This window comes from Centropristis striata, chromosome 3, assembly GCF_030273125.1.
Source record: "Centropristis striata isolate RG_2023a ecotype Rhode Island chromosome 3, C.striata_1.0, whole genome shotgun sequence".
NCBI lineage: Eukaryota > Metazoa > Chordata > Actinopteri > Perciformes > Serranidae > Centropristis > Centropristis striata.
The window spans coordinates 32,322,878-32,338,916 of record NC_081519.1 but is presented as its reverse complement, the minus strand read 5'-3'; the positions used below and the strand labels follow the sequence as shown (position 1 = coordinate 32,338,916).

Below are 16,039 nucleotides of genomic sequence, written 5' to 3'. Positions count from 1 at the left end.
ATTTTTGTTCACAATGTTGATTAATGATTGCACCCCCCATTTACCATGTAGTAGGGATTGTAAGATTCTGTGCTGATGTTTAAAATAACAGTTTGGCTGTTTGCCAATACAGGAACAAATGTTTTGTTCGGTGATTCCCAGCTTGATTGCACTGTTTTGTTTCAATCGGAGGATGTTTGTCCTTGCTCAAACTGACCCAACATCAAGAAGTGCAATATCACAAGGGAAAACAAGCAAGAAGACCAGCTCCAACATCTCTCTAAAAATCAGTCCGAAACGTACTTTTGTCTGGCGACATCTTGCCTGGTCACTCTGTCCTTTTCTCTTATTAATATCCTCCATCACTGTCCTCTTTGGTTTCTCTGCCTCCACCATGAAGTCTGTAGAGGCTGCTGAACACGCTTGAAGTGTCTGCTCACCTGGCTCCAGTTCTGACACGATACCGACACAGCTCTTCACACTCACTCTATGCTCCGAGCAGTCCAGCTAATGAACTAACATCTGCCAGCTCTTAGCCATACTTGAGCGATATGTAGGCTAAAGCTTTCAGTCCATCAGGAAACTCTGTAAATCACCAAGAATAGAGGCAGAGCAGTCAGGGGACATTAGAGAAAAAAGATGGAAATATTTTCTCCATATAATCTAGTTAGCTTGGTCAAGGCTCCTTTGGTCTAAGTTGTCACTGCATCTCCCAACAGAACATCCCCACAGTTGAATTTCAACCTAGATTAACATTTTCTTTTCAGCGAGAATAGTGAGTTAGCAGAATGCAGCAGAGTGTTTGAATGCCATTGAAAGCACTGTGAAGGTGATACAGTAGTACAGTGGCTGTAAATAACATCACTACCATAGTAACTAACTGACTAACTTGCTTAAACTGAGCTGAAATTAAAGGAGTGAAACATCCGCCACTGCCATCTGTAAACGTTGTCTTATTTGTTGATTGCAGTCGACAAGGCCTATATCGGCCAAAATGGATATACTATATAGGGCTGTTTCCACTACCGGGTAATAGCCAGACAATATCCGGAATGAGGGGGGTCTCACTTGCAGAAACGCCCCTAATTTGAATACGAGCAGTCCGGAGCTAGCTTTTGTCGGGACTTTTTTTGTCCCCGTGGTAGAGCAGGGTCTTTTTTCTCCCCTGAAACAGCCTGGTTACTGATTGGATAGATCGCTAAGCAGGATGTGACGTAGTACTCGACACGACAACAACACACACCATTTGTAAAAGCTGGAGAAGCAGTGTTCCAACTTAACGACTTTGGCTCGTTAAGAAAAGCCGCCGTTAGAGGCAGTTAGCTACAGTTAGCTCTGTAGCAGTACAGTGTGTATGTGCTGCTGCTGCAGGAGGTGTTCACTTAGCGATCTCTGTTTGTTTACAACAAGCACCGGACACTCTGTGCACAGTTAGCGATGCCGGTTAATTCACAATCACTATGTTTATGATCAGTGAGACTCTGTGCATAATTAGCCATGCTGCTTTCAGCTGCTGACGTTGTGCCCAGTTAGCGACGGCGAAAACCATACGTCACCTCCAGAGTCTCTAAATCCCTCTGGGGGCTTACTTGTAGTGGAGACACGCAGAGTGAGAAGGTGTGGCCTGAGACTTTCCTGGTGGACACTTTTCCCCCTAGTGGAAACACGGCTTATGTACCTACCATGTAGCAAAACAAAAAAAAATCTCTAAAAACTCTCCTTAAAATTCTCTTCTCATGTGTTTTGGTGTCTAAACTTGATGAACGATTATTCATAAAATAATTAATTATACAGGAAATGAATAAATTAATTTCCTGTTAATTGACTAATCAAATATACATCTGACAGTACCTAGTGCAGTTAAAAAAAAAAAGCTTAAATACTTACTGTACTTCATATTAAATTTAACTTTCTGGTCCAGGTGCATCACCCGACATCCAGCAGTGACACAGGAAAAGTCTTACCTGTTGCTGAATCATTTGTGTTCTTAGGTATTTTTGCTAAATGTTACTAATTGGAACTTTGGTCTTGGTTTTGTTTAGTTTGCCATTAAAAGTCCAACAAATAACTACACATTTCTTCTGAAATCAAGGAGAAACATACCTCTGTGATCTCATACAGACAGAAGATTGGATTGTGTAAATGTTGCCTGCAGTTTTTGACTTAAGTGTGTGTGTGTGGGGGGGACTGTTGTGCGTAGCTTGTAACATTGGTGCGTGTGAGTGTCTTTGACAGCAGTGAAGCGTGTGTGTCTGAGGCTCATTAATAATTTATGAGGTGGGAGGGGTGAGGAGAGGGGGCGGTGACAGATGGGGAATCAGTGTGTGTGTGAGAGAGAGTGTATGGACTGAAAATCAGCGAGAGCAAAGCGACAGAGGGAGAAAGAGGGATAGAGAGAGTGAGGAAGAAGAAAATAGATCGGCTGAAAGAGATGACAGAGTGTAGCTTTTTCCTTTATTTTTACAGTTGTTAAATGTGCTTTCTTTGGTGGATTTGACTGACAGACGCTCAGTCTTTGTGTTTGCTGTTGTCTCTTTGGTTTCTTGGATGCTGAAGGATTGATGGGGATGGAGATACAACACAGTAACCCAGCACTGCTGTACACCTGGACACAAGAGCACCACTGACAGAGGTATAGATACATGTACTTGTGTGTGTGGTTGTATGTGTGTGTATGTTTGTGAAGGGGAGAATAAACCAACCTCCTATAAGTTTTCCACTTTTAATTCATGGACAGAAGTATTGTTTAGCCACCTTTTAAGCAAAAATGTGAATGTCAAGACATTTTTTAACATAACATTGAGATAAAGTCAGCTGTTTGTAAACTGTTTGTGGGAAATGAAAGCTTTGTAAAAATATACCAGATATTTGATATTTGTTCTTTAAAGCCTCACAAAGAGACCCATTTGTTGAGAAATCGTTTTCACAGAGAGCGATGTACTGTCCATGTGGATCCTTTATCATGGGTTTAAATCTCGCAGTCTTTGTTCTTCCTTTTGTCCATTTTTGATTTAATTCCTCACTAACTATCACCCTGAACACAGAAACTATATATTAGTTATCCTGCATGGCATGTGTTTTACTAGAGTCAATGTTATTGTTGATGGTACAATGTGTGTACTGTGGGTACGGAGGATTTCAGGCCTCCATTAAAGATTTTGAATATTTGATATTTGACATCATTGTATTTTACCTTTTGTGTCATACTATTTGCTGTTTAGGAAATATTTAAGATGCCGACTGTCTGCATGTTGTTATTTTTTAAATTTTCTTAACTTGTAGATTTTGTACACACTGGAAGAAGTCTGGCACTAGTTTTTATTTGACTTAGTGGTCTGAGAAGGATCAATACACATTGGGTTTGGGTGACATATTTCTAGCCTGCTGTATAACAAATGACACATGACATTAGCATGCGCTCTGATTGGCTGAACACACTACTCGCTAGGCTGTGATTTTCACATTTTTAAACTGAGAAAACATGCCAGCTATTCTGGAAATGTTGTCACATTTATCCTTAAATGTCTCCCCAAAACCTCAAAGTTGTATTATTGCCTTGCTAAATTTAGCTTCCTCAGCATCTACCTTGAATTTTATTTAGTTTTTTTTTTCAACTGCTAACAAAATCATTGGTCAGAACTGAAGACACTTTTTCAAAACTCTTCTACATTACCAACATGTATCCTGCCCAGTTAATCTTAAAACACTTCATACATGTCTCAAAATAAGTTTGTTGGACCAGAACACTGGCAAAAATTGTCACTCAGAAAGCATACATTATTATTTGTAACACACTGACCAAAACAACAATAACATTTGTTTGTTGTAATTCATTTAGTGAAAAAAAAAAAGTTTCAACAGAAAACTGAATTACTTCCAAAACCGTCCCCTTTTGACAAGACGACAAAAAACAGAAACATCAGTCGGCTTCTAGTGGAATTCCAGCTGTGTCAAATAAATGGTGGACTCAGGAGACCCAGGAGAGCGGGGTTCGCTTCCCGTGTAAAATCAAAAATAAATGATTTTTAACTTAACTTATGTGAATCACGTTCTTGAACGTAACTTACGTTTTTGACGTAACTTGCGGTAGTCACATATATATATATATATATATATATACATATATATATATATATATATATGTATATATATAGATAAATAGTATAGAGAAGTTTTCTCATTTCTCATATAGAGAAGTTTTCTCATTTTGTATTAAAATGAATTGACCAAAATGCTTCTGCAACCCAGGCGGTAACCTCCGGGTCTGAGCAGGGAGGCAAACCAGGAAGTGCCTTAAGCTGCATTCTACCAAAAATTCCAGCAGGGGGTGCTAAGTTTGGCTGTAGAAACATTTCTGTCCATTAATTTCAATGCAAAATGAGAAAACTTCTCACTTGATTTATTACCTCTGATTTTTTTTAGGACACCATAGTCTCAATTGCTAGTTGCATGATATGGCACCACTTTGGATAAACCAAGTTTCTTCCACTCCCCTCACCTCATCTGACCGCAGTTTCAGACATTGCTCAACAGAAAGATTTATTCACCAGATGTCAGTATTTTTGCCAAGCAACACTTTCACCTGACTCTTTGGGATATCATTATTGTTGCATGTCTAAAAACTCTGTTTTGAGAACAACACAAATTACTGGGAGCTTTGTCTGATGTGAAAACGTTTAAAGCTGTCTTTTTCAGACAATAATTACTATGAATGTTGAAACATTTACAACAACAACATCTACTGTACTTTTTGTCAGCAGTGGTTAGCTGCATGGCATGTGGGCATTACACTGACTTCTTCTTAGGTCAAAAGTCAGATCAATAAGGAAGGTATTGTTCCACGTGTGTGTCGAGTGTGTGTATGTGTATGTATGTGTGTGTGTGTGTGTGTGTGTGTGTGTGTGGGCGTGTTAGTGGCAGGCCTAAGTGGCTGTAGTGACGCAGGGCTCTCTGACCATGGTGATTTTTTTGTCACGTAGGAGGATTTTCAAACACATTACACACATTTATCAGACAGCTCTCTCACAGATGTTTAATTTTTTATGTGTGTTTTATGTGTGTTTTTGTGTGTGGCATATGCAAGTGGGAGGAACATTGCATTAATACATTTCAAGTGTTCATGTGGAGGTGTTTATCTGTGTTGTGGATAAGTGTTTGTTGAGGGAGGCGGGTGGACAATAGTGTCAGAGCATCGGATACACACACACACACACACACACACACACACACACACACACACACACACACACACACAAATACAGTCCTTCCTTTGTTTGGGAGCATTGTGAAGAGGAGGTTAATGCACCCAGAAAATAGAAAGAAGAATGGAGGGAGAGAAAAAGAGAGAGAAAGCCTAATGGACAACGACGGGCCTTTCACTGCAAATATTTGGCCGAGAGGTTTCATACTAACCATCCCATCCCCCTTTCTCTCTCTCTCTGTCCTCCCCCTCTCTCCATGGCCAAAGGGAAAAGATCAGAACAAATTGTCACTCTGTGATCTTCCCACATTACATGGATTTTTTTTCTAGAAAGAACAATGCTCAAGGCCATGTGTCTGATGCAAATCATGTTGTTTTTGCGAAGCAGAAAAACGGATGTGAATGTCGTGGAAAGTTGTCCTGAGGATCATTTTGACACCAGCAATTATTAGCACAGTCATTTAAAGATATTATTATATTTTCTGTGGAAAAACAAGATCAAAATGCATACCTTGGACTCCCAATCCCACGCTAAATCATTTTAAATTGCTTATCTTTGGCGTTTAGACTATTCGTTGGGCAAGTGAGTTGTATTAGTTGCAGTCCTAAGTTTAGTTTTTAATTAGTTTTTGTTGCGGCACTAAACCACAGGGATCACCTATGTCACTGTAGTGAAGAGGAACCTAACTTATTCACTTATCACTGTCTGTTGATATTAATCTGTCATGTAAATCCATGACTTACTTGAGGATATTTTAAGGGAATGCTCATATATTTCTTTAATATTCTATGTATATATTGGTCGTATTATGCTTGGTGTAATGTTGTCTTGGAATTATAAGGATATTTCTGAAATTAGGTAGAAAGTTCCTTAAAGTATTTGCTAATTTAACATTCCAAACTTGTGTATGGATAATTCATTTTTGACTCAGGTTGAACTTTACAGTGAAACCACACACAGTTTGATCACATGAGGTCCAATTTACGTGAGATCAAAGTACAATCCAAGCTTGTTAGTGTGATATTCAGGAAGAAAGACTTCATTTTTGCAAGCAAAACTACAATTATTTCAGCTATATCTACTAATACAGGACATAAACCTGGAATATAACTTTTGTGTATTTTTATTACAAATCTTGACGATGTTTAGTTTTTTTCTTGACTGGCATGAGACCCCTGATTTTAATTGCTTTCATTATCACTTCATTGTAGTATCATGTGATTCCAGTGATTTCCCATCTTAATGATGTGATTTCAGCTGTTTAGTCAAAGGTCAAGGAATTGTAGTTTCACTACAATTTTTTGGTGCAGGGTCACTGATGGGCCTTGTTCTTTCCTATTCATGTTTTGTTTAAAACCAAATATGACCAATAGCAGTCGTCAGTTGTCATTCTGCTCCCTTTCTGTATTTCTTATCATTATTTCAGCTTGGACTGTTATATTTACGTAACTGTAGAGATTTAGCTGTTGATGACTCCTCTACTGCCATGTCAAGTTAATCTGTTGGCTCAAAGTATATGTGAGTGTGTGTGTGTGTGTGTGTGTGTGTTTGTGTGTGTGTGTGTGTGTGTGCCTCAGACATGTGCAAGTGTGTGTAGCCAGAAAGCATCAGATAACCCCTCCATCAGCAGAATTTTTAAGTAAAAAAAACCACAACATGCAGCCAAAAGCAAGTTCCTGTTATGAAATATTCCGTCTGAAATCTGTGTGTTTAGCAGGAACCAATGAGCGCATGGTTATCTTCTGTGCTGATGATCATCATTAATAAAATAGAAGATGCTTTGGGTTACAGGTATTTTTGCTGGAGGAAGTGATGCTGTGACTTTTTTCTAAAGACTTATTGTTCAATCAGGCATTAACTGTATTTACAACAGGAGAAAACCATGTGAGAAGATATGTGAGAAATGTGGAAAGCAGGGTGGTAATGATTCTGGCACTGAGACACTTTTCTTGTGTTTCACCGGCTGTCTTGAGAGGCATTTTAACAAATCTGCCTTTACCAGAAAAAGTGTACATGTGCTACTATATGGGGAAATTTAGAGAAAGAGAAAGAAAAGGTAGTGGTGGTTGGATGAGCTGAAGAGAGGTTGGTAAGAGAAGTGGAAAGACGAGGAAGATGCTAAAGAAGGTCATGACCCAGACTTGCCTTATTCCAGGTGGGAATACAGATGTTGTGCCTGTGAGTATTTAACCTACATTACTGCACAAGCACCCATCTGTGTGCGTGTGTGTGCTGGATATAAGGCCCAGGGATCAGTCTCTTGCTGTGTGACACCCTATCAAAGATGAACACTCAAACACAAATGCTGTGTAAGAAGAAGCAGGAACCTAAAGAGAAACCTGGTACTGAGTGTTTGGTAGTGTGTGTCCCGTTAGGTGAGCTATGTGTGCTGTCTCACAGCAACATTGTAGGCCACTGCTTTTAGTCCTGTCTAAAAGCAGTTTAGTACTGCCCATTTTATCTCATGTCTGTATTATTTGCGACAGACAAATTCTGTGGAAAATCTGTAGAAAAAACATGTAATCTTGAAACAGGTGGAGAGAGCTGAGTTGTCTAAAAATTAAAGAAAGCATGCCCAAGACTGAAGGTGAACTGAGTGATTCAGTTGCTTTAATACTATTAGCGAAAGGCTAGATAATAAATAGTAAGATAATGGGACTTTCTGGTACACATTTTTAGTTGAAGATTTAAAGATCCAATGAAATGGGTGCTTAAACTTTGTGGAAAATGCATTTTAAATGATGGTATTTCGAACTATAGTAGGTGTACCTTAAAATGACATCTTCATCTTCTGTCCCTTCTTTCAAATCAGAAAACTAATAAGTCAACATCTTACAAAAAAACGTTTTATTCAACGATGTGAAACAGTTGCTGTTTGAAACATGGGACTGTTTGCCTTTAAACATGTGGTTAAAGTTGTGTAATGGAATTACTGGGTTAGTTTGAGGTAACAAAATCCTTGGTATATAAGTATAGAAAAAAGATCAGGGTTTGGATTAAAATAACTACTTCTGGAGGTAACTACATGGCGTAACATAGTCACTTACAGAAGTTAACTCACAAGTTAGCTTGCATACAAAACCTAAGATAACAATGTTGATTTTTGAATCCACAGGGTAAATGAACAGTGGCCTCCTGGGTTGTAGTCCTGTGTTTTTTGACCCATCCATCCATTGAGACCTCATCCTTGTGAAGAAATCTTTACACTAAATCCTTTGACTTTCTGCTCCTGTCCTAATTATTATGGCCACTAAAAGTCGTTGCCCAACAAGAAACGTCAATGTCAGTCTTAATAGCTGCGCCTCATGGCTTACTACACTGTAAAAATGTCTGTAGATTTTACTGTGAAAAACTGCTAAACCATGAAAGTAAAAGACCGTAAAATGATAAATGGGTTAATTCAGTTTCAGTAACAATGAAATACTGTAAATGTATATATCAGCCAAAACAGTATTTTTTACATTTAAAAAAAAAATACATTACTAAAATGTAAAATTCACTGGCACCGTGTTTGTTGCAAAAATATATTTGCAACAATATATTACATTTTTTGTAAAAATACTTTTTCTCACTGTTAAATGTACTAAACACCATATCTCTAACAAAAACATACTGTAATATATAATGGTAAAATCTTTCATTCATGCGGTATTTAAAAAGTATTTTCTTGTCAATTATATGGCAGAACAGCATTTCTTTTGATGGAATTTTTTTTTTTTTATGGTAAAATTTGAAATAAAATGGCAAATTTGAAATAAAATGGGAAATAAACAGTGCTAATATAATTTTACCGTAATATTACAAATAGCTGCACCGTATTTATTATGGTAAAGTTCTGGCAACCATAGCTGCCAGTTTTTTACTGTAAAAACAACAGTTTTACAGTGTATAGCATGTGTTATATACAAATTGTAGTGCATTAATTTACGTATGTACAAACCGTAAATAAGAACAGCGTAACTATATACATGGCTATGTCCTGCCCTGTCAACCTGTTTCAACCTGTTTGAAGTAATGATGCTGGGACCTAAGCCACTTTATGACTGGGAATCCATTTATGATATATATATATATATATTATATACTGTATATATAACAGAAAACACTTGTTAGTGATGTGCTTCCAACCAAAGGTTGATACAATAAAATCCCAATAAGAGAACTTGAAGATTTATACTAATGAAACAGTACAACAGCTCTAGCAGCACATCGTACCTCTTTTTAACATGTATCATAAATCCATTATAATAAAAAGGGTGATGGCTGCCCTCAATCCAAAAGGCAATTTGGGGGTGAGTTGTTCTCATGTATTTTTCCACTCAGTGACTCTGATGATTGGTCAGGACTCAAGGCTCAGCTTGCCATTGGCCATTGCTCCACTCAGTCGTGAAATGGTTCCTTTAATTTGTGACCAATGCTGCTGCAGGGAAAGCCTCTCTCATTTGAATCTACCCAGTTACCAAGATATGACAAATGGATAGGACTCATGCTTCAGGATTTTCTCATCTATCCATCAATTGATTTCAATAAATCAACTCTAAGTGATTTGCTTTATTATTTGATTTATTTTTTCAATCCTCACCTTTCATTTTCCTCCTGTGCCTGTTACATAGCAAAATGCTTCAGATAATAAAGTACAGGAGTCTATGTCAGTGCTACATTTAACCTTGCTGACCATAGTATCTCTGTGGAACGACTCAGATGTTGGACATAAGGAGATCTCTTAGTTTCATGTGTAACTCCAGTTCTTGGTACACTTTTGTCTGTATGGATGCTCTCACATCATACCACAATTTAAATCTTATCTTCATATCTTGCCAGTATGCTACATTTCCATTTGCATTTTTGAACATTATCTGAACTACCAGGCTCAGATCTCAGACTTTTTCAATGATAGAAGCCCAACAAAAATCAGGTTGTTACTACAATCTTAAGTTTAGGAAACATTATCCAGACTTTTATGGATGACACCAAAAGATCTGTATTGCCTTAGTAAGTCAGCAGCAGGTCTGTTTCAGTCGGTCAAGAATCGGGAGAAACATTTCATGAAAAAAATCATTCCACAGTTTGTCATTTTTAGACAACATCATCATTAAGTGTGTGGAAATAAAAACACATCTGTTTGCTTTACGCTTTATATCCACACAAATCCATCGATTTTCAAAACAGCTTTTTAATAAACCACGTCCATAGTGAATAAATCTGGAAACAAAGTTGCACATATATTACTGGGAAAAGAATATGACTAGAAAAATGACGTAAGCCTGGACCACTCTATGATCATTCAGTTTAAATCCTGCCGAACCTTCACTTTAGCTATTGTCAGCAACCTCAATCTGTGTGAAGTGCAGTTTTGTAGTTTTCCCCTGAAAAAGCATGGTGAAAAAGACGAACAGAGTTGTTTTAGTCATAATAGAGATCTGGCTTGGCATGGTGGCTAGTTTGGACATGGACTTTCTTTTCACTGATTTCTTGTCGCCTTAGGATTGAAACGACTTCTTGCTTTTCCTAGTGTGCTTTGGAACTATAAATGTAGTTATTTATTAACTAATTTCTGTTTTTAATACTCTTTGTGTATAACATCCTCTCTGCAACAGCCCACTGTCTCATATAAGGGAGGGATGTGTGTGTGTGTGTGTGTGTGTGTTGGTGTGTGTGTGCACGTGTGTGCATATGTGTATTTTGTACCTGATAGAAATCTCCAAAGTGTTAATGAGATTTGTCACCCGCTCCAAACATTCAACCAACCCAACCGTTGTGCTGCTTTATAGGAACACACACACACACACACACACACACACACACACACACACACACACACACACACACACACACACACACCATCATCCTGCCTAATCCCCTTTAACATGCATCCACACACACTCACACTTGCAGACATACAAAGACACACATTATCAGCCCTTTTAACCACTCCACCAGAGCAGTAATCACTACACACACACACTTGCACACTGACGTCAGTCATTTTAACACCATGGTTCCCTCGAGAGGGGGAGGTATGGGGGCTTTCCTCACAGTGTTCAAACGTGCATGCACACACATGCACTTCATTTCACAAATACTACACACACACACACACACACACACACACACACACACACACACACACACACACACACACACACACACATGCTCACACTGAGCTGTTGGTGTATCAGGAAAAAGCCAGACAGTAGGAGCTGAGACGAGCTGAAACAAAGAGGACATGAGGCTCTTCACGATAGTAAAGTTGAGATGTTCTATATATTACTTATTAATCATACACTTAACATATTCTCTAAACAGGATAGCAGCTGTGTTTTATATAGGAAGAGATAATGGAGACATAGGAGGGATAGATGTAATATCATCCTACATAATAAATGAATAGAGAAGGAGCTGGAGGACAGGGGGTGTCTGTTCACAGTGTCCCTATAAGACACAACCGATAATAGACCTAATGTGATTTTACAGCTGTGCAAGAGCAAGGACGAGGAAAAGAGTGGTGAGGGACACAGAGAAACCTGAGAGAATTAGATTTGGTAATGGCCTTATTGTGACACATAAATTGGAAAGGGCAACTGTTTATGTGTGTCTGTGTGTTTGTGAGTGTAAGGCTGCAGGACAGACCAGCCATTGGCAGAATTACATTAATTACGGCTAACCTCAAGGCAGAGTGGCTCATGCTGGCAAATTTCTGCCTGGCCAAGCTTGCACAAAATCTACAAAGAAGCAATTCAAAATTGTCCAAATTGGCGGGGGCGTCCATCCGCCCGGTTTCTCCCCTGGTGCGTCTGAGATGTTCTTCACCTCTACTGGACAGTGATAAGGCCAATATACTGAGGTGACCTGCCTCCATCATGTTTGTCGTTGTTGTTTCTTGTCGCCGTCGCAATTATATGACGTCTGACGCTCTGACGCCGTTACTACAGCAACCTGTCAGATCGGTCGATAATGTAGCCCAGTCTGAACAGAGCCATATCCGATTTGGACACTTGCTAAAAACAGTGTGGACAGTCAGCCCTAAAAATCTGATTTGAGTAGGAATCTGATTTGGATCAGATTCGCCTGCAGTCTGAACGCGGCCATAGAGACAGACAATCACGCTCTCATTTGCTCATACGGGCAATTAGAGTCACCAATTAAACCTAAGCTACATGTTTTTGGACTGTGGAAGGAAGCCGGAGTACCCACTGAGAACCCACACTGACACGGGGAGAACATGTAAACTCCACACAGAGCCGCAGGCAGGGGGTGAACTGGCGACCCTCTTGCTGTGAGGCGAGAGAGCTAAGTTTGCATTTACAAGTTACATTTAAAAATAAAATAGGAAGTTCTGTTGAAAGGAAGAGTAAGGATAAGGATGGTGATCAATCACTAAAATACAGGAAGAGACAGTGGAATACCACATTTTCAGAGGAACCGTCCTTGCATGAAGCCTCTTCATGACATATTAATGGAAGCCCTACACATGACCTCTGCAGTCCATTGAGGAAACACACACACACACACACACACACACACACACACACCACATTAATGTACAGCATAAACAAAAAGTATGTTTTTGCTGAAATGAAAATAGATATTTATTGGAGTATTAGCATGTTTTTGTAATGGCAAACCTAAATTTCCGTGAAGCATTTTCTGTGTCCAAAATACTTTAAGTGGACCAGCTGAACCTTCAAAACAAAACATTGACTATCAATAGCTTTTGTCCAAAATAAAAGGTCAGGCCATCACAGATTCAGATTTGTGTAATGTCTGTATTGTATACTTTTTTAGCTGAAAGTGACTTACAGTGGCTTACTTAAGGGACATAGTATTTATACCACATGCTTCTTAAGAGTGTCTATCCAGACAAGATCGTGCTGGATTCATGTTTATTCATTCACTGTTTCAATGAGCCACTTGGGAGCTAACAAGGCAGTCTGCTTGTTTTTCATGCCCATCTTTGACTTTGCTGTTAGGCTGTTTTTTAATTTGAAAAAATAATATAAAGAAGCCTTTTGTTTTTGTGTGAACAGAAGACAGAGAGTGTTAGCCACCTTGGGTGCACCTTGTTCCTTCCATACATACACATTCATACTCACACATACAAATCCCCCCCCCCCCCCCCCCCACACACACACACACACATGCACGTACGCACAGACACACACACACACACACACACACACACACTCCTCAGATGCAATGCTTTGATAATGGCAAACACACCTCTAGCCTCACACTCCCGCTGGGGTTGGTCTCCCCATTCAACTCTTCATCTTCATCCCATCTTACCCCCCATCATAACTCCCTCCTCCTTCCCCCTCCACCCCCATCTCTCCTTCCCCTTGTGGGGCTGTTGCTAAGGAGCCATGGTGACCAAAGAGTTTTCTCATTGGATGAAGAGGAATGGAGGTGGAGGAGAGGAGAAAAGAGGAGTTGCACTGCAAAAAAGGGGCGTTTAAAAACCAGATAAAAACACTAAATCTGAGGGAAATGATCTTGCTGCATGGACAGATAATTTATCACTTGACAAGATTTCTTAAATCAAGATTATTAAATCTAGAAATAAGCATGATGAACGCTTAAAATAAGAAGGAATAAAAATGAACTCTTAAAACAAGATAAATTATCTAACACTTCTAAATCTATTTAGTTTTTTTTTTTTATCTTGGTAAGAAACAAATCATTTGCAGTGCACTCTGCTCGGGCCGGTTCATCGCTTCATTTTTTATTTTAAGTGTTCAACATGCTTATTTCTAGATTTAACAATCTTAATTTAAGAAATCTTGTCAAGTGAAATTATCTGTCCATGCAGCAAGATCATTTCCCTCAGATTTAGTGTTTTTATCTTGATTTTAGACACACCTTTATTGCAGTGTTAAAAATGGAGAATGGATGGAGGGTGTTGAAAGTGTTTGTGTGTTTGTGTGTTTGTGAGGGGGCTGGGGGGTGGGGGGTGCGTGTTTGCCGGAGGAATCATTGGATGGAGTAGAAGCACAAAAAGAGATCCAGATGTGCTAATGAGGTGGTGTGGTGAACCGCCATTGGCACAGCGGGTGTTGGAGGCATGGAGGAAAAGATAGGGTGCATGGATTGATGAACTGACAGAAAAAGAGAGGGGAGATAACGGTAGAAGAATGAGTGAGGAGGGGAGGGACAGTAGAAGGGACATGAACTCAAAAACCAAAAGATTGACAGAGATAAGAATGAAGGAGAGGAGAAGGAGGTTAAAGGAAGAGAGAGGGAGAGGTAATTTAAAACAACATGGAGAGTGTGAGTGGTGGAGGGGGGTTTGGGAGGGGTGGAGGAGAGAAAGAGAGAGAGAGACAGACTGTACCCTTTCATTTACTCTGGCTGGCACAAAGGCACATCTCTGGACACACACACACACACACACACACACACACACACACACACACACACACACACGTGAAGGACGTCTCATTTCCTCCTTAAACCAAAACTAAATCTAATCCTGAGCTCAAAGCGTAATCATAAAAGAACCAAACTCATGGAGTACTCAAACAGGAGTAGGTGTTCCATCTGAGACCAATAAGTAACGCTAGCTTTAATTTTTTTCTCTAACCTTAATTTTTTTTGCCAATTTCTTAACAAAAGATGAACCATACTGGACCTCAAATAGATGAACCATACTATACCTAAACCACAGTCTTTTGGTCATAACCACACTGTAAAAAATGTCTGTAGATTTTACGGTAAAAAAACTGCTAAACTATGACGGTTAAAGACCGTAACATGATAAGATAGATAGATAGATAGATAGATAGATAGATTACTTTATTCATCCCCGAAGGGAAATTCGGTTGTCACAGCTGTTCGGTATTCAAGTACAATAAAATACAATAGAATAAAATACTGAGGTAGCATAAACAAAAACAACAATAGAAAAAAAAAACACAGAATAGAACAAGGACACTTAAGAAAATAAATGGGTTAGTTTAGTTTCAGTGACAATGAAACACCGTAAATGTATAAATTTGCCAAAACAGTATTTTTTTTTCTTTTACAATTTTTTTGTCTTTTGTAAAAATACTTTTTCTAACTGTTAAATGTAGTATACACCATATCTCTAGCAAAAATATACTGTAATATTTAATGGTAAAATCTTTAATTTGTGCTTCATTTTTAAAGTATTTTCTTATCAATTATATGGCAAAACAGCATTTCTTTTGATGGAAAAACTTTTTATTTATATGGTAAAAAATGGAATACAATGGCAATCTTAAACGTGAAATCAACAGTGCCAATATCTTTTTACCATAACATTAAAAAAGTTCTACCGTATTTATTATGCTAAAGTTCTGGCAACCACAGCCATTTTTTTTACCATAAAAACAACAGGTTTTTTTAAATATTCTTTTTTTTACAGTGCATGATCTTGGCAGAATATTGTGTAGCAATACATTTTAAAGGCTGGCACTTAAAACATATTGGCCCAGATAATCTATGACCATTGTCACTAAATTGCTAATTTATTTTAATGTTCAATTACATCACAAATGTAATGATTGACGTCTGTAAATTACAGATGTTTCCATTCAGGTTTCAGATGTAAACACAATCGCCCGATCATGTGCAGATGGGTCTGAATTCCAGTTGTGAAAATATTTGAAAACAAACAATCAAACAAAAAAAAACCCCTGAAGATAGTGTCATACGTTTTATGATGTCAACATTTCTTTATGCTGACCTGGTGTATTTAGCACAGACCAGTCCAGACTCACCATGATGTTAAAAATCATTGTCAGGCCATATCAGTGTCAGCCTTTATGTGCAGTGGTGTCCTTGTTTGGCATGGACAGTTTTGATTTCTCTGTCTTTGGAAGGACATTCACTTCTCATCA

The 16,039-nt window shown here is 38.6% G+C and overlaps 1 protein-coding gene across 14 annotated transcripts in view; it reads left to right on the top strand.

Moving 5' to 3' along the window:
- nfasca (neurofascin homolog (chicken) a) overlaps nucleotides 1–16,039 on the top strand; it is a 156,219-nt gene that overhangs the window by 48,521 nt on the left and 91,659 nt on the right. For 7 of the 14 annotated variants that reach the window (XR_009394062.1, XM_059329786.1, XM_059329787.1 and 4 more), the window contains exon 1: nucleotides 2,375–2,611. The exons of 1 other annotated variant lie outside the window; for it this stretch is intronic. The gene's annotated coding sequence lies outside the window, so the exon portion shown is untranslated. Of the gene's footprint in view, nucleotides 1–2,374; nucleotides 2,612–16,039 lie in introns of those variants that run through there. 6 more of the 14 variants (XM_059329791.1, XM_059329790.1, XM_059329788.1 and 3 more) reach the window with 3 other exon arrangements.